The sequence below is a fragment of the Phyllobates terribilis genome, unplaced genomic scaffold (assembly GCF_046119375.1).
Source record: "Phyllobates terribilis strain yellow unplaced genomic scaffold, ASM4611937v1 Scaffold_2__4_contigs__length_985480577, whole genome shotgun sequence".
In the NCBI taxonomy this organism is placed as follows: domain Eukaryota; kingdom Metazoa; phylum Chordata; class Amphibia; order Anura; family Dendrobatidae; genus Phyllobates; species Phyllobates terribilis.
Genome location: NW_027362762.1, coordinates 600,908,261 through 600,934,354, shown reverse-complemented (window position 1 = coordinate 600,934,354; position 26,094 = coordinate 600,908,261).

Here is a 26,094-nt window from a genome sequence, read left to right as displayed (position 1 = left end):
GCGTTCCGTTTTCAGTTCCAGAGCGATTCGCCCAATGAGTCCTTGATATTTAGTCGTTTTCAGCCAATTTTCTGGATTTTTGAAAATTTCACTTTTTTGTAAAAATATCCACTAAATGAGAGTAATATGTGTGAGTGTACCCCAGGAGAGTTCCAAATGTGTGTGGGTAGAATATATATCCCACGGGGGTAAAATTGAAAAAAGTTGAAAAAAAAATTTTTTTGGACTCAGTAATTTTTCCGGCATTTATCAGACTTTCAGATAGGGGAAATGTCAGTGAGCATTCAGATTTCAGTTCCAGAGCGATTCGCCCAATGAGTCCTTGATATTTAGTCGTTTTCAGCCAATTTTCTGGATTTTTGAAAATTTCACTTTTTTGTAAAAATATCCACTAAATGAGGGCATAATATGTGTGAGGGTGCCCCAGGAGAGTTCCAAATGTGTGTGGGTAGAATATATATCCCACGGGGATAAAATTGAAAAAAGTTGAAAAAAATTTTTTTTTGGACTTCGTAATTTTGTCGGCGTTCATCAGACTTTCAGATAGGGAAATGTCAGTGAGCATTCCGATTTCAGTTCCAGAGTGATTCGCCCAATGAGTCCTTGATATTTAGTCGTTTTCAGCCAATTTTCTGGATTTTTGAAAATTTCACTTTTTTGTGAAAATATCCACTAAATGAGAGAATAATATGTGTGAGGGTACCCCAGGAGAGTTCCAAATGTGTGTGGGTAGAATATATTTCCCACGGGGGTAAAATTGAAAAAAGTTTAAAAAAATTTTTTTTTGGACTTAGTAATTTTTCCGCTGGTTATCAGACTTTCAGATAGGGAAAATGTCAGTGAGCATTCCGATTTCAGTTCCAGAGTGATTCGCCCAATGAGTCCTTGATATTTAGTCGTTTTCAGCCAATTTTCTGGATTTTTGAAAATTTCACTTTTTTGTGAAAATATCCACTAAATGAGAGAATAATATGTGTGAGGGTACCCCAGGAGAGTTCCAAATGTGTGTGGGTAGAATATGTGTCCCACAGGGGTAAAATTTTTCCTGCGTTTATCAGACTTTCACATAGGGGAAATGTCAGTGAGCGTTCTGATCTCAGTTCCAGAGCGATTCACCCAATGAGTCCTTGATATTTAATCGTTTTGAGCCAATTTTCTGGATTTTTGAAAATTTCACTTTTTTTTTAAAACATCCACTAAATGAGGGAATAATATGTGTGAGGGTACCCCAGGAGAGTTCCAAATGTGTGTGGGTAGAATATATATCCCACGGGGGTAAAATTGAAAAAAGTTTTAAAAAATTTTTTTTTGGACTTAGTAATTTTTCCGGCATTTATCAGACTTTCAGATAGGGGAAATGTGAGTGAGCGTTCAGATTTCAGTTCCAGAGCGATTCGCCCAATGAGTCCTTGATATTTAGTCGTTTTCAGCCAATTTTCTGGATTTTTGAAAATTTCACTTTTTTGGGGAAAATATCCACTAAATGAGAGAATAATATGTGTGAGGGTACCCCAGGAGAGTTCCAAATGTGTGTGGGTAGAATATATATCCCACGGGGGTAAAATTGAAAAAAGTTGAAAAAAAATTTTTTTGGAACTTAGTAATTTTTCCGGCATTTATCAGACTATCACATAGGGGAAATGTCAGTGAGCATTCAGATTTCACTTCCAGAGCAATTCGCCCAATGAGTCCTTGATATTTAGTCGTTTTCAGCCAATTTTCTGGATTTTTGAAAATTTCACTTTTTTTTGAAAACATCCACTAAATGAGGGAATAATATGTGTGAGGGTACCCCAGGAGAGTTCCAAATGTGTGTGGGTAGAATATATATCCCACGGGGGTAAAATTGAAAAAAGTTTTAAAAAATTTTTTTTTGGACTTAGTAATTTTTCCGGCATTTATCAGACTTTCAGATAGGGGAAATGTGAGTGAGTGTTCAGATTTCAGTTCCAGAGCGATTCGCCCAATGAGTCCTTGATATTTAGTCGTTTTCAGCCAATTTTCTGGATTTTTGAAAATTTCACTTTTTTGGGGAAAATATCCACTAAATGAGAGAATAATATGTGTGAGGGTACCCCAGGAGAGTTCCAAATGTGTGTGGGTAGAATATATATCCCACGGGGGTAAAATTGAAAAAAGTTGAAAAAAAATTTTTTTGGAACTTAGTAATTTTTCCGGCATTTATCAGACTTTCAGATAGGGGAAAAGTCAGTGAGCGTTCAGATTTCAGTTCAAGAGTGGTTCGCCCAATGAGTCCTTGATATTTAGTCGTTTTCAGCCAATTTTCTGGATTTTTGAAAATTTCACTTTTTTGTGAAAATATCCACTAAATGAGGGCATAATATGTGTGAGGGTACCCCAGGAGAGTTCCAAATGTGTGTGGGTAGAATATATATCCCATGGGGGTAAAATTGAAAAAAGTTGAAAAATTTTTTTTTTTGGACTTAGTCATTTTTCCTGCGTTTATCAGACTTTCACATAGGGGAAATGTCAGTGAGCGTTCTGATCTCAGTTCCAGAGCGATTCACCCAGTGAGTCCTTGATATTTAGTCGTTTTCAGCCAATTTTCTGGATTTTTGAAAATTTCACTTTTTTGTAAAAATATCCACTAAATGAGAGTAATATGTGTGAGGGTACCCCAGGAGAGTTCCAAATGTGTGTGGGTAGAATATATATCCCACAGGGGTAAAATTTTTCCTGCGTTTATCAGACTTTCACATAGGGGAAATGTCAGTGAGCGTTCTGATCTCAGTTCCAGAGCGATTCACCCAATGAGTCCTTGATATTTAGTCGTTTTCAGCCAATTTTCTGGATTTTTGAAAATTTCACTTTTTTTTGAAAACATCCACTAAATGAGGGAATAATATGTGTGAGGGTACCCCAGGAGAGTTCCAAATGTGTGTGGGTAGAGTATATATCCCACGGGGGTAAAATTGAAAAAAGTTGAAAAAATTTTTTTTTTGGACTTAGTCATTTTTCCTGCGTTTATCAGACTTTCACATAGGGGAAATGTCAGTGAGCGTTCTGATCTCAGTTCCAGAGCGATTCACCCAGTGAGTCCTTGATATTTAGTCGTTTTCAGCCAATTTTCTGGATTTTTGAAAATTTCACTTTTTTGTGAAAATATCCACTAAATGAGGGCATAATATGTGTGAGTGTACCCCAGGAGAGTTCCAAATGTGTGTGGGTAGAATATATATCCCACGGGGGTAAAATTGAAAAAAGTTGAAAAAAAATTTTTTTTCAACTTAGTCATTTTTTCGGCGTTTATCAGACTTTCACATAGGGGAAATGTCAGTGAGCATTCAGATTTCACTTCCAGAGCAATTCGCCCAATGAGTCCTTGATATTTAGTCGTTTTCAGCCAATTTTCTGGATTTTTGAAAATTTCACTTTTTTTTTAAAACATCCACTAAATGAGGGAATAATATGTGTGAGGGTACCCCAGGAGAGTTCCAAATGTGTGTGGGTAGAATATATATCCCACGGGGGTAAAATTGAAAAAAGTTGAAAAAATTTTTTTTTTGGACTTAGTCATTTTTCCTGCGTTTATCAGACTTTCACATAGGGGAAATGTCAGTGAGCGTTCCGTTTTCAGTTCCAGAGCGATTCGCCCAATGAGTCCTTGATATTTAGTCGTTTTCAGCCAATTTTCTGGATTTTTGAAAATTTCACTTTTTTGTAAAAATATCCACTAAATGAGAGTAATATGTGTGAGTGTACCCCAGGAGAGTTCCAAATGTGTGTGGGTAGAATATATATCCCACGGGGGTAAAATTGAAAAAAGTTGAAAAAAAAATTTTTTTGGACTTAGTAATTTTTCCGGCATTTATCAGACTTTCAGATAGGGGAAATGTCAGTGAGCATTCAGATTTCAGTTCCAGAGCGATTCGCCCAATGAGTCCTTGATATTTAGTAGTTTTCAGCCAATTTTCTGGATTTTTGAAAATTTCACTTTTTTGTAAAAATATCCACTAAATGAGGGCATAATATGTGTGAGGGTGCCCCAGGAGAGTTCCAAATGTGTGTGGGTAGAATATATATCCCACGGGGATAAAATTGAAAAAAGTTGAAAAAAATTTTTTTTTGGACTTCGTCATTTTGTCGGCGTTCATCAGACTTTCAGATAGGGAAATGTCAGTGAGCATTCCGATTTCAGTTCCAGAGTGATTCGCCCAATGAGTCCTTGATATTTAGTCGTTTTCAGCCAATTTTCTGGATTTTTGAAAATTTCACTTTTTTTTGAAAACATCCACTAAATGAGGGAATAATATGTGTGAGGGTACCCCAGGAGAGTTCCAAATGTGTGTGGGTAGAATATATATCCCACGGGGGTAAAATTGAAAAAAGTTGAAAAATTTTTTTTTTTGAACTTAGTCATTTTTCCTGCGTTTATCAGACTTTCACATACGGGAAATGTCAGTGAGCATTCTGATTTCAGTTCCAGAGTGATTCGCCCTATGAGTCCTTGATATTTAGTCGTTTTCAGCCAATTTTCTGGATTTTTGAAAATTTCACTTTTTTGTGAAAATATCCACTAAATGAGAGAATAATATGTGTGAGGGTACCCCAGGAGAGTTCCAAATGTGTGTGGGTAGAATATATATCCCACGGGGGTAAAATTGAAAAAAGTTTTAAAAAAAATTTTTTTGGACTTAGTAATTTTTCCGACATTTATCAGACTTTTACATAGGGGAAATGTCAGTGAGCGTTCAGATTTCAGTTCCAGAGTGATTCGCCCAATGAGTCCTTGATATTTAGTCGTTTTCAGCCAATTTTCTGGATTTTTGAAAATTTCACTTTTTTTTTTGAAAATATCCACTAAATGAGAGAATAATATGTGTGAGGGTACCCCAGGAGAGTTCCAAATGTGTGTGGGTAGAATATATATCCCACGGGGGTAAAATTGAAAAAAGTTGAAAAAAAATTTTTTGGGGACTTAGTAATTTTTCCGCCATTGATCAGACTTTCAGTTAGCGGAAAAGTCAGTGAGCGTTCAGATTTCAGTTCAAGAGCGATTCGCCCAATGTGTCCTTGATATTTAGTCGTTTTCAGCCAATTTTCTGGATTTTTGAAAATTTCACTTTTTTGTGAAAATATCCACTAAATGAGGGCATAATATGTGTGAGGGTACCCCAGGAGAGTTCCAAATGTGTGTGGGTAGAATATATATATCACACGGGGATAAAATTGAAAAAAGTTGAAAAATTTTTTTTTTTGGACTTAGTCATTTTTCCTGCGTTTATCAGACTTTCACATAGGGGAAATGTCAGTGAGCGTTCAGATTTCAGTTCCAGAGTGATTCGCCCAATGAGTCCTTGATATTTAGTCGTTTTCAGCCAATTTTCTGGATTTTTGAAAATTTCACTTTTTTGTGAAAATATCCACTAAATGAGGGCATAATATGTGTGAGGGTACCCCAGGAGAGTTCCAAATGTGTGTGGGTAGAATATATATCCCACGGGGTAAAATTGAAAAAAGTTGAAAAAAATTTTTTTTTGAACTTAGTAATTTTTCCGGCATTTATCAGACTTTCACATAGGGGAAATGGCAGTGAGCGTTCAGATTTCACTTCCAGAGCAATTCACCCAATGAGTCCTTGATATTTAGTCGTTTTCAGCAAATTTTCTGGATTTTTGAAAATTTCACTTTTTTGTAAAAATATCCACTAAATGAGAGAATAATATGTGTGAGTGTACCCCAGGAGAGTTCCAAATGTGTGTGGGTAGAATATATATCCCACGGGGGTAAAATTGAAAAAAGTTGAAAAAAAATTTTTTTTGAACTTAGTAATTTTTCCGGCATTTATCAGACTTTCAGATAGGGGAAATGTCAGTGAGCATTCAGATTTCAGTTCCAGAGCGATTCGCCCAATGAGTCCTTGATATTTAGTAGTTTTCAGCCAATTTTCTGGTTTTTAAAATTTCACTTTTTTGTGAAAATATCCACTAAATGAGAGAATAATATGTGTGAGGGTACCCCAGGAGAGTTACAAATGTGTGTGGGTAGAATATATATCCCACGGGGGTAAAATTGAAAAAAGTTGAAAAAATTTTTTTTTTGGACTTAGTCATTTTTCCTGCGTTTATCAGACTTTCACATAGGGGAAATGTCAGTGAGCCTTCTGATTTCAGTTCCAGAGCGATTCGCCCAATGAGTCCTTGATATTTAGTCGTTTTCAGCCAATTTTCTGGATTTTTGAAAATTTCACTTTTTTGTGAAAATATCCACTAAATGAGAGTTTAATATGTGTGAGGGTACCCCAGGAGAGTTCCAAATGTGTGTGGGTAGAATATATATCCCACGGGGGTAAAATTGAAAAAACTTTAAAAAATATTATTTTTGGACTTAGTAATTTCTCCGGCATTTACCAGACTTTCAGATAGGGGAAATGTCAGTGAGCGTTCAGATTTCAGTTCCAGAGCGATTCGCCCAATGAGTCCTTGATATTTAGTCTTTTTCAGCCAATTTTCTGGATTTTTGAAAATTTCACTTTTTTGTGAAAATATCCACTAAATGAGAGAATAATATGTGTGAGGGTACCCCAGGAGAGTTCCAAATGTGTGTGGGTAGAATATATATCCCACGGGGATAAAATTGAAAAAAGTTTAAAAAAATTTTTTTTTGGACTTACTAATTTTTCCGCTGTTTATCAGACTTTCAGAAAGGGAAAATGTCAGTGAGCGTTCCGATTACAGTTCCAGAGGGATTCGCCCAATGAGTCCTTGATATTTAGTCGTTTTCAGCCAATTTTCTGGATTTTTGAAAATTTAACTTTTTTGTGAAAATATCCACTAAATGAGGGCATAATATGTGTGAGGGTACCCCAGGAGAGTTCCAAATGTGTGTGGGTAGAATATATATCCCACGGGGGTAAAATTGAAAAAAATTTTAAAAATATTTTTTTTGGACTTAGTAATTTTTCCGGCATTTATCAGACTTTCAGATAGGGGAAATGTCAGTGAGCGTTCAGATTTCAGTTCCAGAGCGATTCAGCGTATGAGACCTTGATATTTAGTCGTTTTCAGCCAATTTTCTGGATTTTTGAAAATTTCACTTTTTTGTGAAAATATCCACTAAATGAGAGAATAATATGTGTGAGGGTACCCCAGGAGAGTTCCAAATGTGTGTGGGTAGAATATATATCCCACGGGGATAAAATTGAAAAAAGTTTAAAAAATTTTTTTTTGGACTTAGTAATTTTTCCGCTGTTTATCAGACTTTCAGATAGGGAAAATGTCAGTGAGCATTCTGATTACAGTTCCAGAGCTATTCGCCCAATGAGTCCTTGATATTTAGTCGTTTTCAGCCAATTTTCTGGATTTTTGAAAATGTCACTTTTTTGTGAAAATATCCACTAAATGAGAGAATAATATGTGTGAGGGTACCCCAGGAGAGTTCCAAATGTGTGTGGGTAGAATATATATCCCACGGGGATAAAATTGAAAAAAGTTTAAAAAATTTTTTTTTGGACTTAGTAATTTTTCCGCTGTTTATCAGACTTTCAGATAGGGAAAATGTCAGTGAGCATTCTGATTACAGTTCCAGAGCTATTCGCCCAATGAGTCCTTGATATTTAGTCGTTTCCAGCCAATTTTCTGGATTTTTGAAAATTTAACTTTTTTGTGAAAATATCCACTAAATGAGGGCATAATATGTGTGAGGGTACCCCAGGAGAGTTCCAAATGTGTGTGGGTAGAATATATATCCCACGGGGGTAAAATTGAAAAAAGTTGAAAAAAAATTTTTTTTGGACTTAGTCATTTTTCCTGCGTTTATCAGACTTTCACATAGGGGAAATGTCAGTGAGCCTTCCGATTTCAGTTCCAGAGCGATTCGCCCAATGAGTCCTTGATATTTAGTCGTTTTCAGCCAATTTTCTGGATTTTTGAAAATTTCACTTTTTTGTGAAAATATCCACTAAATGAGAGTTTAATATGTGTGAGGGTACCCCAGGAGAGTTCCAAATGTGTGTGGGTAGAATATATATCCCACGGGGGTAAAATTGAAAAAACTTTAAAAAATATTATTTTTGGACTTAGTAATTTCTCCGGCATTTACCAGACTTTCAGATAGGGGAAATGTCAGTGAGCATTCAGATTTCAGTTCCAGAGCGATTCGCCCAATGAGTCCTTGATATTTAGTCTTTTTCAGCCAATTTTCTGGATTTTTGAAAATTTCACTTTTTTGTGAAAATATCCACTAAATGAGAGAATAATATGTGTGAGGGTACCCCAGGAGAGTTCCAAATGTGTGTGGGTAGAAAATATATCCCACGGGGATAAAATTGAAAAAAGTTTAAAAAAAATTTTTTTTGGACTTAGTAATTTTTCCGCTGTTTATCAGACTTTCAGATAGGGAAAATGTCAGTGAGCGTTCCGATTACAGTTCCAGAGGGATTCGCCCAATGAGTCCTTGATATTTAGTCGTTTTCAGCCAATTTTCTGGATTTTTGAAAATTTAACTTTTTTGTGAAAATATCCACTAAATGAGGGCATAATATGTGTGAGGGTACCCCAGGAGAGTTCCAAATGTGTGTGGGTAGAATATATATCCCACAGGGGTAAAATTGAAAAGAGTTGAAAATAAAAATTTTTGGGACTTAGTAATTTTTCCGGCATTTATCAGACTTTCAGATAGTGGAAAGGTCAGTGAGCGTTCAGATTTCAGTTCCAGAGCGATTCGCCCAATGAGTCCTTGATATTTAGTCGTTTTCAGCCAATTTTCTGGATTTTTGAAAGTTTCACTTTTTTGTGAAAATATTCACTAAATGAGGGAATAATATGTGTGAGGGTACCCCAGGAGAGTTTGAAATGTGTGTGGGTAGAATATATATCCCACCTGGGTATAATTGAAAAAAGTTGAAAAAATTTATTTTTTGAACGTATTCATTTTTCCGGCGTTTATCAGACTTTCACATAGGGGAAATGTCAGTGAGCGTTCCGATTTCAGTTCCAGAGCGATTCGCCCAATGAGTCCTTGATATTTAGTCGTTTTCAGCCAATTTTCTGGATTTCTGAAAATTTCACTTTTTTGTGAAAATATCCACTAAATGAGGGCATAATATGTGTGAGGGTACCCCAGGAGAGTTCCAAATGTGTGTGGGTAGAATCTATATCCCACGGGGGTAAAATTGAAAAAAGTTTAAAAAAAAATTTTTTTGGACTTAGTAATTTTTCCTGCGTTTATCAGACTTTCACATAGGGGAAATGTCAGTGAGCGTTCCGATTTCAGTTCCAGAGCGATTGGCCCAATGAGTCCTTGATATTTAGTCGTTTTCAGCCAATTTTCTGGATTTTTGAAAATTTCACTTTTTTGTGAAAATATCCACTAAATGAGAGAATAATATGTGTGAGGGTACCCCAGGAGAGTTCCAAATGTGTGTGGGTAGAATATATATCCCACGGGGGTAAAATTGAAAAAAATTTAAAAAATATTTTTTTTGGACTTAGTAATTTTTCCGGCATTTATCAGACTTTCAGATAGCGAAAATGTCAGTGAGCGTTCAGATTTCAGTTCCAGAGCGATTCGCCCAATGAGTCCGTGATATTTAGTCGTTTTCAGCCAGTTTTCTGGATTTTTGAAAATTTCAATTTTTTGTGAAAATATCCACTAAATGAGAGAATAATATGTGTGAGGGTACCCCAGGAGAGTTCCAAATGTGTGTGGGTAGAATATATATCCCACGGGGATAAAATTGAAAAAAGTTGAAAAATTTTTTTTTTTGGACTTAGTCATTTTTCCAGCGTTTATCAGACTTTCACATAGGGGAAATGTCAGTGAGCGTTCCGATTTCAGTTCCAGAGCGATTTGCCCAATGAGTCCTTGATATTTAGTCGTTTTCAGCTAATTTTCTGGATTTTTGAAAATTTCACTTTTTTGTGAAAATATCCACTAAATGAGAGAATAATATGTGTGAGGGTACCCCAGGAGAGTTCCAAATGTGTGTGGGTAGAATATATATCCCACGGGGGTAAAATTGAAAAAAGTTGAAAATTTTTTTTTTTTGAACTTAGTGATTTTTCCGGCGTTTATCAGACTTTCACATAGGGGAAATGTCAGTGAGTGTTCCGATTTCAGTTCCAGAGCGATTCGCCCAATGAGTCCTTGATATTTAGTCGTTTTCAGCCAATTTTCTGGATTTTTGAAAATTTCACTTTTTTGTGAAAATATCCACTAAATGAGAGTTTAATATGTGTGAGGGTACCCCAGGAGAGTTCCAAATGTGTGTGGGTAGAATATATATCCCACGGGGGTAAAATTGAAAAAAATTTAAAAAATATTTTTTTTGGACTTAGTAATTTTTCCGGCATTTATCAGACTTTCAGATAGGGGAAATGTCAGTGAGCGTTCAGATTTCAGTTCCAGAGCGATTCGCCCAATGAGTCCTTGATATTTAGTCTTTTTCAGCCAATTTTCTGGATTTTTGAAAATTTCACTTTTTTGTGAAAATATCCACTAAATGAGAGAATAATATGTGTGAGGGTACCCCAGGAGAGTTCCAAATGTGTGTGGGTAGAATATATATCCCACGTGGGTAAAATTGAAAAAAGTAAAAAAATTTTTTTTTTGGAACTTAGTCATTTTTCCGGCGTTTATCAGACTTTCACATAGGGGAAATGTCAGTGAGCATTCCGATTTCAGTTCCAGAGCGATTCGCCCAATGAGTCCTTGATATTTAGTTGTTTTCAGCCAATTTTCTGGATTTTTGAAAATTTCACTTTTTTGTGAAAATATCCACTAAATGAGAGAATAATATGTGTGAGGGTACCCCAGGAGAGTTCCAAATGTGTGTGGGTAGAATATATATCCCACGGGGGTAAAATTGAAAAAAATTAAAACATTTTTTTTTTTTGGACTTAGTCATTTTTCCTGCGTTTATCAGACTTTCACATAGGGGAAATGTCAGTGAGCGTTCCGATTTCAGTTCCAGAGCGATTCGCCCAATGAGTCCTTGATATTTAGTCGTTTTCAGCCAATTTTCTGGATTTTTGAAAATTTCACTTTTTTGTGAAAATATCCACTAAATGAGAGTTTAATATGTGTGAGGGTACCCTAGGAGAGTTCCAAATGTGTGTGGGTAGAATATATATCCTACGGGGGTAAAATAGAAAAAAATTTAAAAAATATTTTTTTTGGACTTAGTAATTTTTCCGGCATTTATCAGACTTTCAGATAGGGGAAATGTCAGTGAGCGTTCAGATTTCAGTTCCAGAGCGATTCACCCAATGAGTCCTTGATATTTAGTCGTTTTCAGCCAATTTTCTGGATTTTTGAAAATTTAACTTTTTTGTGAAAATATCCACTAAATGAGGGCATAATATGTGTGAGGATACCCCAGGAGAGTTCCAAATGTGTGTGGGTAGAATATATATCCCACGGGGATAAACTTCAAAAAAGTTGAAAAAAATTTTTTTTTGGACTTAGTAATTTTTCCGGCGTTCATCAGACTTTCAGATAGGGGAAATGTCAGTGAGCATTCTGATTTCAGTTCCAGAGTGATTCGCCCAATGAGTCCTTGATATTTAGTCGTTTTCAGCCAATTTTCTGGATTTTTGAAAATTTCACTTTTTTGTGAAAACATCCACTAAATGAGGGAATAATATGTGTGAGGGTACCCCAGGAGAGTTCCAAATGTGTGTGGGTAGAATATATATCCCACAGGGGTAAAATTGAAAAGAATTGAAAAAAAAATTTTTTGGGACTTAGTAATTTTTCCGGCATTTATCAGACTTTCAGATAGTGGAAAGGTCAGTGAGCGTTCAGATTTCAGTTCCAGAGCGATTCGCCCAATGAGTCCTTGATATTTAGTCGTTTTCAGGCAATTTTCTGGATTTTTGAAAATTTCACTTTTTTGTGAAAATATCCACTAAATGAGGGCATAATATGTGTGAGGGTACCCCAGGAGAGTTCCAAATGTGTGTGGGTAGAATATATATCCCACGTGGGTAAAATTGAAAAAAGTTGAAAAAATTTTTTTTTGGAACTTAGTCATTTTTCCGGCGTTTATCAGACTTTCACATAGGGGAAATGTCAGTGAGCATTCCGATTTCAGTTCCAGAGCGATTCGCCCAATGAGTCCTTGATATTTAGTTGTTTTCAGCCAATTTTCTGGATTTTTGAAAATTTCACTTTTTTGTGAAAATATCCACTAAATGAGAGAATAATATGTGTGAGGGTACCCCAGGAGAGTTCCAAATGTGTGTGGGTAGAATATATATCCCACGGGGTAAAATTGAAAAAAATTTAAAAAATATTTTTTTTGGACTTAGTAATTTTTCCGGCATTTATCAGACTTTCAGATAGGGGAAATGTCAGTGAGCGTTCAGATTTCAGTTCCAGAGCGATTCAGCGAATGAGACCTTGATATTTAGTCGTTTTCAGCCAATTTTCTGGATTTTTGAAAATTTTAATTTTTGTGAAAATATCCACTAAATGAGAGAATAATATGTGTGAGGGTACCCCAGGAGAGTTCCAAATGTGTGTGGGTAGAATATATATCCCACGGGGGTAAAATTGAAAAAAATTTAAAAAATATTTTTTTGGGACTTAGTAATTTTTCCGGCATTTATCAGACTTTCAGATAGGGGAAATGTCAGTGAGCGTTCAGATTTCAGTTCCAGAGCGATTCGCCCAATGAGTCCTTGATATTTAGTCTTTTTCAGCCAATTTTCTGGATTTTTGAAAATTTCACTTTTTTGTGAAAATATCCACTAAATGAGAGAATAATATGTGTGAGGGTACCCCAGGAGAGTTCCAAATGTGTGTGGGTAGAATATATATCCCACGGGGATAAAATTGAAAAAAGTTTAAAAAATTTTTTTTTGGACTTAGTAATTTTTCCGCTGTTTATCAGACTTTCAGATAGGGAAAATGTCAGTGAGCATTCTGATTACAGTTCCAGAGCTATTCGCCCAATGAGTCCTTGATATTTAGTCGTTTTCAGCCAATTTTCTGGATTTTTGAAAATTTAACTTTTTTGTGAAAATATCCACTAAATGAGGGCATAATATGTGTGAGGGTACCCCAGGAGAGTTCCAAATGTGTGTGGGTAGAATATATATCCCACGGGGATAAAATTGAAAAAAGTTGAAAAAAATTTTTTTTTGGACTTAGTCATTTTTCCTGCGTTTATCAGACTTTCACATAGGGGAAATGTCAGTGAGCATTCCGATTTCAGTTCCAGAGCGATTCGCCCAATGAGTCCTTGATATTTAGTTGTTTTCAGCCAATTTTCTGGATTTTTGAAAATTTCACTTTTTTGTGAAAATATCCACTAAATGAGAGAATAATATGTGTGAGGGTACCCCAGGAGAGTTCCAAATGTGTGTGGGTAGAATATATATCCCATGGGGGTAAAATTGAAAAAAATTAAAAAATTTTTTTTTTTGGACTTAGTCATTTTTCCTGCGTTTATCAGACTTTCACATAGGGGAAATGTCAGTGAGCGTTCCGATTTCAGTTCCAGAGCGATTCGCCCAATGAGTCCTTGATATTTAGTCGTTTTCAGCCAATTTTCTGGATTTTTGAAAATTTCACTTTTTTGTGAAAATATCCACTAAATGAGAGTTTAATATGTGTGAGGGTACCCTAGGAGAGTTCCAAATGTGTGTGGGTAGAATATATATCCTACGGGGGTAAAATAGAAAAAAATTTAAAAAATATTTTTTTTGGACTTAGTAATTTTTCCGGCATTTATCAGACTTTCAGATAGGGGAAATGTCAGTGAGCGTTCAGATTTCAGTTCCAGAGCGATTCACCCAATGAGTCCTTGATATTTAGTCGTTTTCAGCCAATTTTCTGGATTTTTGAAAATTTAACTTTTTTGTGAAAATATCCACTAAATGAGGGCATAATATGTGTGAGGGTACCCCAGGAGAGTTCCAAATGTGTGTGGGTAGAATATATATCCCACGGGGATAAACTTCAAAATAGTTGAAAAAAATTTTTTTTTGGACTTAGTAATTTTTCCGGCGTTCATCAGACTTTCAGATAGGGGAAATGTCAGTGAGCATTCTGATTTCAGTTCCAGAGTGATTCGCCCAATGAGTCCTTGATATTTAGTCGTTTTCAGCCAATTTTCTGGATTTTTGAAAATTTCACTTTTTTGTGAAAACATCCACTAAATGAGGGAATAATATGTGTGAGGGTACCCCAGGAGAGTTCCAAATGTGTGTGGGTAGAATATATATCCCACAGGGGTAAAATTGAAAAGAATTGAAAAAAAATTTTTTTGGGACTTAGTAATTTTTCCGGCATTTATCAGACTTTCAGATAGTGGAAAGGTCAGTGAGCGTTCAAATTTCAGTTCCAGAGCGATTCGCCCAATGAGTTCTTGATATTTAGTCGTTTTCAGCCAATTTTCTGGATTTTTGAAAATTTCACTTTTTTGTGAAAATATCTACTAAATGAGGGCATAATATGTGTGAGGGTACCCCAGGAGAGTTCCAAATGTGTGTGGGTAGAATATATATCCCACGTGGGTAAAATTGAAAAAAGTTGAAAAAATTTTTTTTTGGAACTTAGTCATTTTTCCGGCGTTTATCAGACTTTCACATAGGGGAAATGTCAGTGAGCATTCCGATTTCAGTTCCAGAGCGATTCGCCCAATGAGTCCTTGATATTTAGTTGTTTTCAGCCAATTTTCTGGATTTTTGAAAATTTCACTTTTTTGTGAAAATATCCACTAAATGAGAGAATAATATGTGTGAGGGTACCCCAGGAGAGTTCCAAATGTGTGTGGGTAGAATATATATCCCACGGGGGTAAAATTGAAAAAAATTAAAAAATTTTTTTTTTTGGACTTAGTCATTTTTCCTGCGTTTATCAGACTTTCACATAGGGGAAATGTCAGTGAGCGTTCCGATTTCAGTTCCAGAGCGATTCGCCCAATGAGTCCTTGATATTTAGTCGTTTTCAGCCAATTTTCTGGATTTTTGAAAATTTCACTTTTTTGTGAAAATATCCACTAAATGAGAGTTTAATATGTGTGAGGGTACCCCAGGAGAGTTCCAATTGTGTGTGGGTAGAATATATATCCCACGGGGGTAAAATTGAAAAAAATTTAAAAAATATTTTTTTTGGACTTAGTAATTTTTCCGGCATTTATCAGACTTTCAGATAGGGGAAATGTCAGTGAGCGTTCAGATTTCAGTTCCAGAGCGATTCACCCAATGAGTCCTTGATATTTAGTCGTTTTCAGCCAATTTTCTGGATTTTTGAAAATTTAACTTTTTTGTGAAAATATCCACTAAATGAGGGCATAATATGTGTGAGGGTACCCCAGGAGAGTTCCAAATGTGTGTGGGTAGAATATATATCCCACGGGGATAAACTTCAAAAAAGTTGAAAAAAATTTTTTTTTGGACTTAGTAATTTTTCCGGCGTTCATCAGACTTTCAGATAGGGGAAATGTCAGTGAGCATTCTGATTTCAGTTCCAGAGTGATTCGCCCAATGAGTCCTTGATATTTAGTCGTTTTCAGCCAATTTTCTGGATTTTTGAAAATTTCACTTTTTTGTGAAAACATCCACTAAATGAGGGAATAATATGTGTGAGGGTACCCCAGGAGAGTTCCAAATGTGTGTGGGTAGAATATATATCCCACAGGGGTAAAATTGAAAAGAATTGAAAAAAAAATTTTTTGGGACTTAGTAATTTTTCCGGCATTTATCAGACTTTCAGATAGTGGAAAGGTCAGTGAGCGTTCAGATTTCAGTTCCAGAGCGATTCGCCCAATGAGTCCTTGATATTTAGTCGTTTTCAGCCAATTTTCTGGATTTTTGAAAATTTCACTTTTTTGTGAAAACATCCACTAAATGAGAGTTTAATATGTGTGAGGGTACCCCAGGAGAGTTCCAAATGTGTGTGGGTAGAATATATATCCCACGGGGGTAAAATTGAAAAAAGTTGAAAAATTTTTTTTTTTTGGACTTAGTCATTTTTCAAGCGTTTATTAGACTTTCACATAGAGGAAATGTCAGTGAGCGTTCCGATTTCAGTTCCAGAGCGATTTGCCCAATGAGTCCTTGATATTTAGTCGTTTTCAGCCAATTTTCTGGATTTTTGAAAAATTCACTTTTTTGTGAAAATATCCACTAAATGAGAGAATAATATGTGTGAGGGTACCCCAGGAGAGTTCCAAATGTGTGTGGGTAGAATATATATCCCACGGGGGTAAAATTGAAAAAAGTTGAAAAATTTTTTTTTTTGACCTTAGTGATTTTTCCGGCGTTTATCAGACTTTCACATAGGGGAAATGTCAGTGAGTGTTCCGATTTCAGTTCCAGAGCGATTCGCCCAATGAGTCCTTGATATTTAGTCGTTTTCAGCCAATTTTCTGGATTTTTGAAAATTTCACTTTTTTGTGAAAATATCCACTAAATGAGAGTTTAATATGTGTGAGGGTACCCCAGGAGAGTTCCAAATGTGTGTGGGTAGAATATATATCCCACGGGGGTAAAATTGAAAAAAATTTAAAAATAATTTTTTTTGGACTTAGTAATTTTTCCGGCATTTATCAGACTTTCAGATAGGGGAAATGTCAGTGAGCGTTCAGTTTTCAGTTCCAGAGCGATTCGCCCAATGAGTCCTTGATATTTAGTCTTTTTCAGCCAATTTTCTGGATTTTTGAAAATTTCACTTTTTTGTGAAAATATCCACTAAATGAGAGAATAATATGTGTGAGGGTACCCCAGGAGAGTTCCAAATGTGTGTGGGTAGAATATATATCCCACGGGGATAAAATTGAAAAAAGTTTAAAAAATTTTTTTTTGGACTTAGTAATTTTTCCGCTGTTTAGCAGACTTTCAGATAGGGAAAATGTCAGTGAGCGTTCTGATTACAGTTCCAGAGCGATTCGCCCAATGAGTCCTTGATATTTAGTCGTTTTCAGCCAATTTTCTGGATTTTTGAAAATTTAACTTTTTTGTGAAAATATCCACTAAATGAGGGAATCATATGTGTGAGGGTACCCCAGGAGAGTTCCAAATGTGTGTGGGTAGAATATATATCCCACAGGGGTAAAATTGAAAAGAGTTGAAAAAAAATTTTTTGGGGACTTAGTAATTTTTCCGCATTTATCAGACTTTCAGATAGGGGAAAGGTCAGTGAGCGTTCAGATTTCAGTTCCAGAGCTATTCGCCCAATGAGTCCTTGATATTTAGTCGTTTTCAGCCAATTTTCTGGATTTTTGAAAGTTTCACTTTTTTGTGAAAATATTCACTAAATGAGGGAATAATATGTGTGAGGGTACCCCAGGAGAGTTCCAAATGTGTGTGGGTAGAATATATATCCCACGTGGGTAAAATTGAAAAAAGTTGAAAAAAATTTTTTTTGGAACTTAGTCATTTTTTCCGGCGTTTATCAGACTTTCACATAGGGGAAATGTCAGTGAGCGTTCAGATTTCAGTTCCAGAGCGATTTGCCCAATGAGTCCTTGATATTTAGTTGTTTTCAGCCAGTTTTCTGGATTTTTGAAAATTTCACTTTTTTGTGAAAATATCCACTAAATGAGAGAATAATATGTGTGAGGGTACCCCAGGAGAGTTCCAAATGTGTGTGGGTAGAATATATTTCCCACGGGGGTAAAATTGAAAAAAGTTTAAAAAAATTTTTTTTTGGACTTAGTAATTTTTCCGGCGTACATCAGACTTTCAGATAGGGGAAATGTCAGTGAGCATTCTGATTTCAGTTCCAGAGTGATTCGCCCAATGAGTCCTTGAAATTTAGTCGTTTTCAGCCAATTTTCTGGATTTTTGAAAATTTCACTTTTTTGTGAAAACATCCACTAAATGAGGGAATAATATGTGTGAGGGTACCCCAGGAGAGTTCCAAATGTGTGTGGGTAGAATATATATCCCACAGGGGTAAAATTGAAAAGAATTGAAAAAAAATTTTTTTGGGACTTAGTAATTTTTCCGGCATTTATCAGACTTTCAGATAGTGGAAAGGTCAGTGAGCGTTCAGATTTCAGTTCCAGAGCGATTCGCCCAATGAGTCCTTGATATTTAGTCGTTTTCAGCCAATTTTCTGGATTTTTGAAAATTTCACTTTTTTGTGAAAATATCCACTAAATGAGGGCATAATATGTGTGAGGGTACCCCAGGAGAGTTCCAAATGTGTGTGGGTAGAATATATATATCCCACGGGGATAAAATTGAAAAAAGTTGAAAAATTTTTTTTTTTGGACTTAGTCATTTTTCAAGCGTTTATCAGACTTTCACATAGGGGAAATGTCAGTGAGCGTTCCGATTTCAGTTCCAGAGCGATTCGCCCAATGAGTCCTTGATATTTAGTCGTTTTCAGCCAATTTTCTGGATTTTTGAAAATTTCACTTTTTTGTGAAAACATCCACTAAATGAGAGTTTAATATGTGTGAGGGTACCCCAGGAGAGTTCCAAATGTGTGTGGGTAGAATATATATCCCACGGGGGTAAAATTGAAAAAAATTTAAAAAATATTTTTTTTGGACTTAGTAATTTTTCCGGCATTTATCAGACTTTCAGATAGGGGAAATGTCAGTGAGCGTTCAGATTTCAGTTCCAGAGCGATTCACCCAATGAGTCCTTGATATTTAGTCGTTTTCAGCCAATTTTCTGGATTTTTGAAAATTTCACTTTTTTGTGAAAATATCCACTAAATGAGGGCATAATATGTGTGAGGGTACCCCAGGAGAGTTCCAAATGTGTGTGGGTAGAATATATATATCCCACGGGGATAAAATTGAAAAAAGTTGAAAAATTTTTTTTTTTGGACTTAGTCATTTTTCAAGCGTTTATCAGACTTTCACATAGGGGAAATGTCAGTGAGCGTTCCGATTTCAGTTCCAGAGCGATTTGCCCAATGAGTCCTTGATATTTAGTCGTTTTCAGCCAATTTTCTGGATTTTTGAAAAATTCACTTTTTTGTGAAAATATCCACTAAATGAGAGAATAATATGTGTGAGGGTACCCCAGGAGAGTTCCAAATGTGTGTGGGTAGAATATATATCCCACGGGGGTAAAATTGAAAAAAGTTGAAAAAATTTTTTTTTTGACCTTAGTGATTTTTCCGGCGTTTATCAGACTTTCACATAGGGGAAATGTCAGTGAGTGTTCCGATTTCAGTTCCAGAGCGATTCGCCCAATGAGTCCTTGATATTTAGTCGTTTTCAGCCAATTTTCTGGATTTTTGAAAATTTCACTTTTTTGTGAAAATATCCACTAAATGAGAGTTTAATATGTGTGAGGGTACCCCAGGAGAGTTCCAAATGTGTGTGGGTAGAATATATATCCCACGGGGGTAAAATTGAAAAAAATTTAAAAAATATTTTTTTTGGACTTAGTAATTTTTCCGGCATTTATCAGACTTTCAGATAGGGGAAATGTCAGTGAGCGTTCAGTTTTCAGTTCCAGAGCGATTCGCCCAATGAGTCCTTGATATTTAGTCTTTTTCAGCCAATTTTCTGGATTTTTGAAAATTTCACTTTTTTGTGAAAATATCCACTAAATGAGAGAATAATATGTGTGAGGGTACCCCAGGAGAGTTCCAAATGTGTGTGGGTAGAATATATATCCCACGGGGATAAAATTGAAAAAAGTTTAAAAAATTTTTTTTTGGACTTAGTAATTTTTCCGCTGTTTAGCAGACTTTCAGATAGGGAAAATGTCAGTGAGCGTTCTGATTACAGTTCCAGAGCGATTCGCCCAATGAGTCCTTGATATTTAGTCGTTTTCAGCCAATTTTCTGGATTTTTGAAAATTTAACTTTTTTGTGAAAATATCCACTAAATGAGGGAATAATATGTGTGAGGGTACCCCAGGAGAGTTCCAAATGTGTGTGGGTAGAATATATATCCCACAGGGGTAAAATTGAAAAGAGTTGAAAAAAAATTTTTTGGGGACTTAGTAATTTTTCCGCATTTATCAGACTTTCAGATAGGGGAAAGGTCAGTGAGCGTTCAGAATTCAGTTCCAGAGCTATTCGCCCAATGAGTCCTTGATATTTAGTCGTTTTCAGCCAATTTTCTGGATTTTTGAAAGTTTCACTTTTTTGTGAAAATATTCACTAAATGAGGGAATAATATGTGTGAGGGTACCCCAGGAGAGTTCCAAATGTGTGTGGGTAGAATATATATCCCACGTGGGTAAAATTGAAAAAAGTTGAAAAAAATTTTTTTTGGAACTTAGTCATTTTTCCGGCGTTTATCAGACTTTCACATAGGGGAAATGTCAGTGAGCGTTCAGATTTCAGTTCCAGAGCGATTTGCCCAATGAGTCCTTGATATTTAGTTGTTTTCAGCCAGTTTTCTGGATTTTTGAAAATTTCACTTTTTTGTGAAAACATCCACTAAATGAGGGAATAATATTTGTGAGGGTACCCCAGGAGAGTTCCAAATGTGTGTGGTTAGAATATATATCCCACAGGGGTAAAATTGAAAAGAGTTGAAAAAAAATTTTTTTGGGACTTAGTAATTTTTCCGGCATTTATCAGACTTTCAGATAGGGGAAATGTCAGTGAGCGTTCAGATTTCAGTTCCAGAGCGATTCACCCAATGAGTCCTTGATATTTAGTCGTTTTCAGCCAATTTTCTGGATTTTTGAAAATTTCACTTTTTTGTGAAAATATCCACTAAATGAGAGAATAATATGTGTGAGGGTACCCCAGGAGAGTTCCAAATGTGTGTGGGTAGAATATATATCCCACGGGGGTAAAATTGAAAAATGTTGAAAAATTTTTTTTTTTGAACTTAGTGATTTTTCCGGCGTTTATCAGACTTTCACATTGGGGAAATGTCAGTGAGCGTTCCGATTTCAGTTCCAGAGCCCAATGAGTCCTTGATATTTAGTCGTTTTCAGCCAATTTTCTGGATTTTTGAAAATTTCACTTTTTTGTGAAAATATCCATTAAATGAGAATTTAATATGTGTGAGGGTACCCCAGGAGAGTTCCAAATGTGTGTGGGTAGAATATATATCCCACGGGGGTAAAATTGAAAAAAATTAAAAAAATATTTTTTTTGGACTTAGTAATTTTTCCGGCATTTATCAGACTTTCAGATAGGGGAAATGTCAGTGAGCGTTCAGATTTCAGTTCCAGAGCGATTCGCCCAATGAGTCCTTGATATTTAGTCTTTTTCAGCCAATTTTCTGGATTTTTGAAAATTTCACTTTTTTGTGAAAATATCCACTAAATGAGAGAATAATATGTGTGAGGGTACCCCAGGAGAGTTCCAAATGTGTGTGGGTAGAATATATATCCCACGGGAATAAAATTGAAAAAAGTTGAAAAAAATATTTTTTTGGACTTAGTCATTTTTCCTGCGTTTATCAGACTTTCACATAGCGGAAATGTCAGTGAGCGTTCCGATTTCAGTTTCGGAGCGATTCGCCCAATGAGTCCTTGATATTTAGTCTTTTTCAGCCAATTTTCTGGATTTTTGAAAATTTCACTTTTTTGTGAAAACATCCACTAAATGAGAGAATAATATGTGTGAGGGTACCCCAGGAGAGTTCCAAATGTGTGTGGGTGGAATATATATCCCACGGGGATAAAATTGAAAAAAGTTGAAAAAAATTTTTTTTGGACTTAGTAATTTTTCCGCTGTTTATCAGACTTTCAGATAGGGAAAATGTCAGTGAGCGTTCTGATTACAGTTCCAGAGCGATTCGCCCAATGAGTCCTTGATATTTAGTCGTTTTCAGCCAATTTTCTGGATTTTTGAAAATTTCACTTTTTTGTGAAAACATCCACCAAATGAGGGAATAATATGTGTGAGGGTACCCCAGGAGAGTGTGAAATGTGTGTGGGTAGAATATATATCCCACGTGGGTAAAATTGAAAAAAGTTGAAAACATTTCTTTTTTGAACTTAGTCATTTTTCCGGCGTTTATCAGACTTTCACATAGGGGAAATGTCAGTGAGCATTCCGATTTCAGTTCCAGAGCGATTCGCCCAATGAGTCCTTGATATTTAGTCTTTTTCAGCCAATTTTCTGGATTTTTGAAAATGTCACTTTTTTGTGAAAATATCCACTAAATGAGAGAATAATATGTGTGAGGGTACCCCAGGAGAGTTCCAAATGTGTGTGGGTAGAATATATATCCCACGGGGATAAAATTGAAAAAAGTTGAAAAAAAATTTTTTTGGACTTAGTAATTTTTCCGCTGTTTATCAGACTTTCAGATAGGGGAAATGTGAGTGAGCATTCCGATTTCAGTTCCAGAGCGATTCGCTCAATGAGTCCTTGATATTTAGTCGTTTTCATCCAATTTTGTGGATTTTTGAAAATTTCACTTTTTTGTGAAAATATCCACTAAATGAGAGAATAATATGTGTGAGGGTACCCCAGGAGAGTTCCAAATGTGTGTGGGTAGAATATATATCCCACGGGGTAAAATTTAAAAAAGTTTAAAAATTTTTTTTCTTGGACTTAGTCATTTTACCGGCGTTTATCAGACTTTCAGATAGGGGAAATGTGAGTGAGCATTTCGATTTCAGTTCCAGAGCTCTTAGCTCAATGAGTCCTTGATATTTAGTCGTTTTCAGCCAATTTTCTGGATTTTTGAAAATTTCTCTTTTTTGTGAAAATATCCACTAAATGAGGGAATAATATGTGTGAGGGTACCCCAGGAGAGTTCAAAATGTGTGTGGGTAGAATATATATCCCACGGGGTAAAATTTAAAAAGTTGAAAAAAATTTTTTTTTGGACTTGTGTGTCCGTCGTTTATCAGACTTTCAGATAGGGGAAATGTCAGTGAGCGTTCAGATTTCAGTTCCAGAGCTCTTCGCCCAATGAGTCCTTGATATTTAGTCGTTTTCAGCCAATTTTTTGTATTTTTGAAAATTTCAGTTTTTTGTGAAAATATCCACTAAATGAGGGAATAATATGTGTAAGGGTACCCCAGGAGAGTTCCAAATGTGTGTGGGTAGAATATATATCCCACGGGGGTAAAATTGAAAAAAGTTGAAAAATTATTTTTTTGGACTTAGTCATTTTTCCGGCGTTCATCAGACTTTCAGATAGGGGAAATGTCAGTGAGCATTCCGATTTCAGTTCCAGAGCGATTCGCCCAATGAGTCCTTGATATTTAGTCGTTTTCAGCCAATTTTCTGGATTTTTGAAAATTTCACTTTTGTGAAAATATCCACTACATGAGGGAATAATATGTGTGAGGGTACCCCAGGAGAGTTCCAAATGTGTGTGGGTAGTATATATATCCCAAGGGGATAAAATTGAAAAAAGTTGAAAAAAATTTTTTTTTGGACTTATTAATTTTTCCGGCGTTTAACAGACTATCAGATAGGGGAAATGTCAGTGAGCATTCCGATTTCAGTTCCAGAGCGATTCGCCCAATGAGTCCTTGATATTTAGTCGTTTTCAGCCAATTTTCTGGATTTTTGAAAATTTCACTTTTTTTGTGAAAATATCCACTAAATGAGGGTATAATATGTGTGAGGGAACCCCAGGAGAGTTCCAAATGTGTGTGGGTAGAATATATATCCCACGGGGATAAAATTGAAAAAAGTTTAAAAAAATTTTTTTTTGGACTTATTAATTTTTCCGGCGTTCATCAGACTTTCAGATAGGGGAAATGTCAGTGAGCATTCCGATTTCAGTTCCAGAGTGATTCGCCCAATGAGTCCTTGATATTTAGTCGTTTTCAGCCAATTTTCTGGATTTTTGAAAATTTCACTTTTTTGTGAAAGTATCCACTAAATGAGGGAATAATATGTGTGAGGGTAACCCAGGAGAGTTCCAAATGTGTGTGGGTAGAATATATATCCCACGGGGTAAAATTGAAAAAAGTTGAGAAAAATTTTTTTTTGGACTTGTCTGTCTGGCGTTTATCAGACTTTCAGATAGGGGAAATGTCAGTGAGCGTTCAGATTTCAGTTCCAGAGCGATTCGCCCAATGAGTCCTTGATATTTAGTCGTTTTCAGCCAATTTTTTGTATTTTTGAAAATTTCAGTTTTTTGTGAAAATATCCACTAAATGAGGGAATAATATGTGTAAGGGTACCCCAGGAGAGTTCCAAATGTGTGTGGGTAGAATATATATCCCACGGGGGTAAAATTGAAAAAAGTTGAAAAATTATTTTTTTGGACTTAGTCATTTTTCCGGCGTACATCAGACTTTCAGATAGGGGAAATGTCAGTGAGCATTCCGATTTCAGTTCCAGAGCGATTCGCCCAATGAGTCCTTGATATTTAGTCGTTTTCAGCCAATTTTCTGGATTTTTGAAAATTTCACTTTTGTGAAAATATCCACTAAATGAGGGAATAATATGTGTGAGGGTACCCCAGTAGAGTTCCAAATGTGTGTGGGTAGTATATATATCCCAAGGGGATAAAATTGAAAAAAGTTGAAAAAAAATTTTTTTTGGACTTATTAATTTTTCCGGCGTTTAACAGACTTTCAGATAGGGGAAATGTCAGTGAGCGTTCAGATTTCAGTTCCAGAGCGATTCGCCCAATGAGTCCTTGATATTTAGTCTTTTTCAGCCAATTTTCTGGATTTTTAAAAATTTCACTTTTTTGTGAAAATATCCACTAAATGAGGGCATAATATGTGTTAGGGTACCCCAGGAGAGTTCCAAATGTGTGTGGGTAGAATATATATCCCACGGGGGTAAAATTGAAAAAAGTTGAAAAATTTTTTTTTTTGGACTTAGTCATTTTTCGGCGTTTATCAGGCTTTCAGATAGGGGAAATGTCAGTGAGTGTTCCGATTTCAGTTCCAGAGTGATTCGCCCAATGAGTCCTTGATATTTAGTAGTTTTCAGCCAATTTTCTGGATTTTTGAAAATTTCACTTTTTTGTGAAAGTATCCACTAAATGAGGGAATAATATGTGTGAGTGTAACCCAGGAGAGTTCCAAATGTGTGTGGGTAGAATATATATCCCACGGGGGTAAAATTGAAAAAAGTTGAGAAAAATTTTTTTTTGGACTTGTGTGTCCGGCGTTTATCAGACTTTCAGATAGGGGAAATGTCAGTGAGCGTTCAGATTTCAGTTCCAGAGCGATTCGCCCAATGAGTCCTTGATATTTAGTCGTTTTCAGCCAATTTTCTGCATTTTTGAAAATTTCACTTTTGTGAAAATATCCACTAAATGAGGGAATAATATGTGTGAGGGTACCCCAGGAGAGTTCCAAATGTGTGTGGGTAGTATATATATCCCAAGGGGATAAAATTGAAAAAAGTTGAAAAAAAAATTTTTTTGGACTTATTAATTTTTCCGGCGTTTAACAGACTTTCAGATAGGGGAAATGTCAGTGAGCATTCCGATTTCAGTTCCAGAGCGATTCGCCCAATGAGTCCTTGATATTTAGTAGTTTTCAGCCAATTTTCTAGATTTTTGAAAATTTCACTTTTGTGAAAATATCCACTAAATGAGGGAATAATATGTGTGAGGGTACCCCAGGAGAGTTCCAAATGTGTGTGGGTAGAATATATATCCCACGGGGGTAAAATTGAAAAAAGTTGAAAAAAAATTTTTTTTGGACTTGTGTGTCCGGCGTTTATCAGACTTTCAGATAGGGGAAATGTCAGTGAGCGTTCAGATTTCAGTTCCAGAGCGATTCGCCCAATGAGTCCTTGATGTTTAGTCGTTTTCAGCCATATTTCTGGATTTTTAAAAATTTCATTTTTTTGTGAAAATATCCACTAATTGAGGGAATAATATGTGTGAGGGTACCCCAGGAGAGTTCCAAATGTGTGTGGGTAGAATACATATCCCACGGGGGTAAAATTGAAAAAAGTTGAAAAATTTTTTTTTTTGGACAAAGTCATTTTTCAGCTTTTATCAGACTTTCAGATAGGGGAAATGTCAGTGAGCGTTCCGATTTCAGTTCCAGAGCGATTCGCCCAATGAGTCCTTGATATTTAGTCGTTTTCAGCCAATTTTCTGGATTTTTGAAAATTTCACTTTTTTGTGAAAATATCCACTAAATGAGGGAATAATATGTGTGATGGTACCCCAGGAGAGTTCCAAATGTGTGTGGGTAGAATATATATCCCACGGGGGTAAAATTGAAAAAAGTTGAAAAATTATTTTTTTGGACTTAGTCATTTTTCCGGCGTTCATCAGACTTTCAGATAGGGGAAATGTCA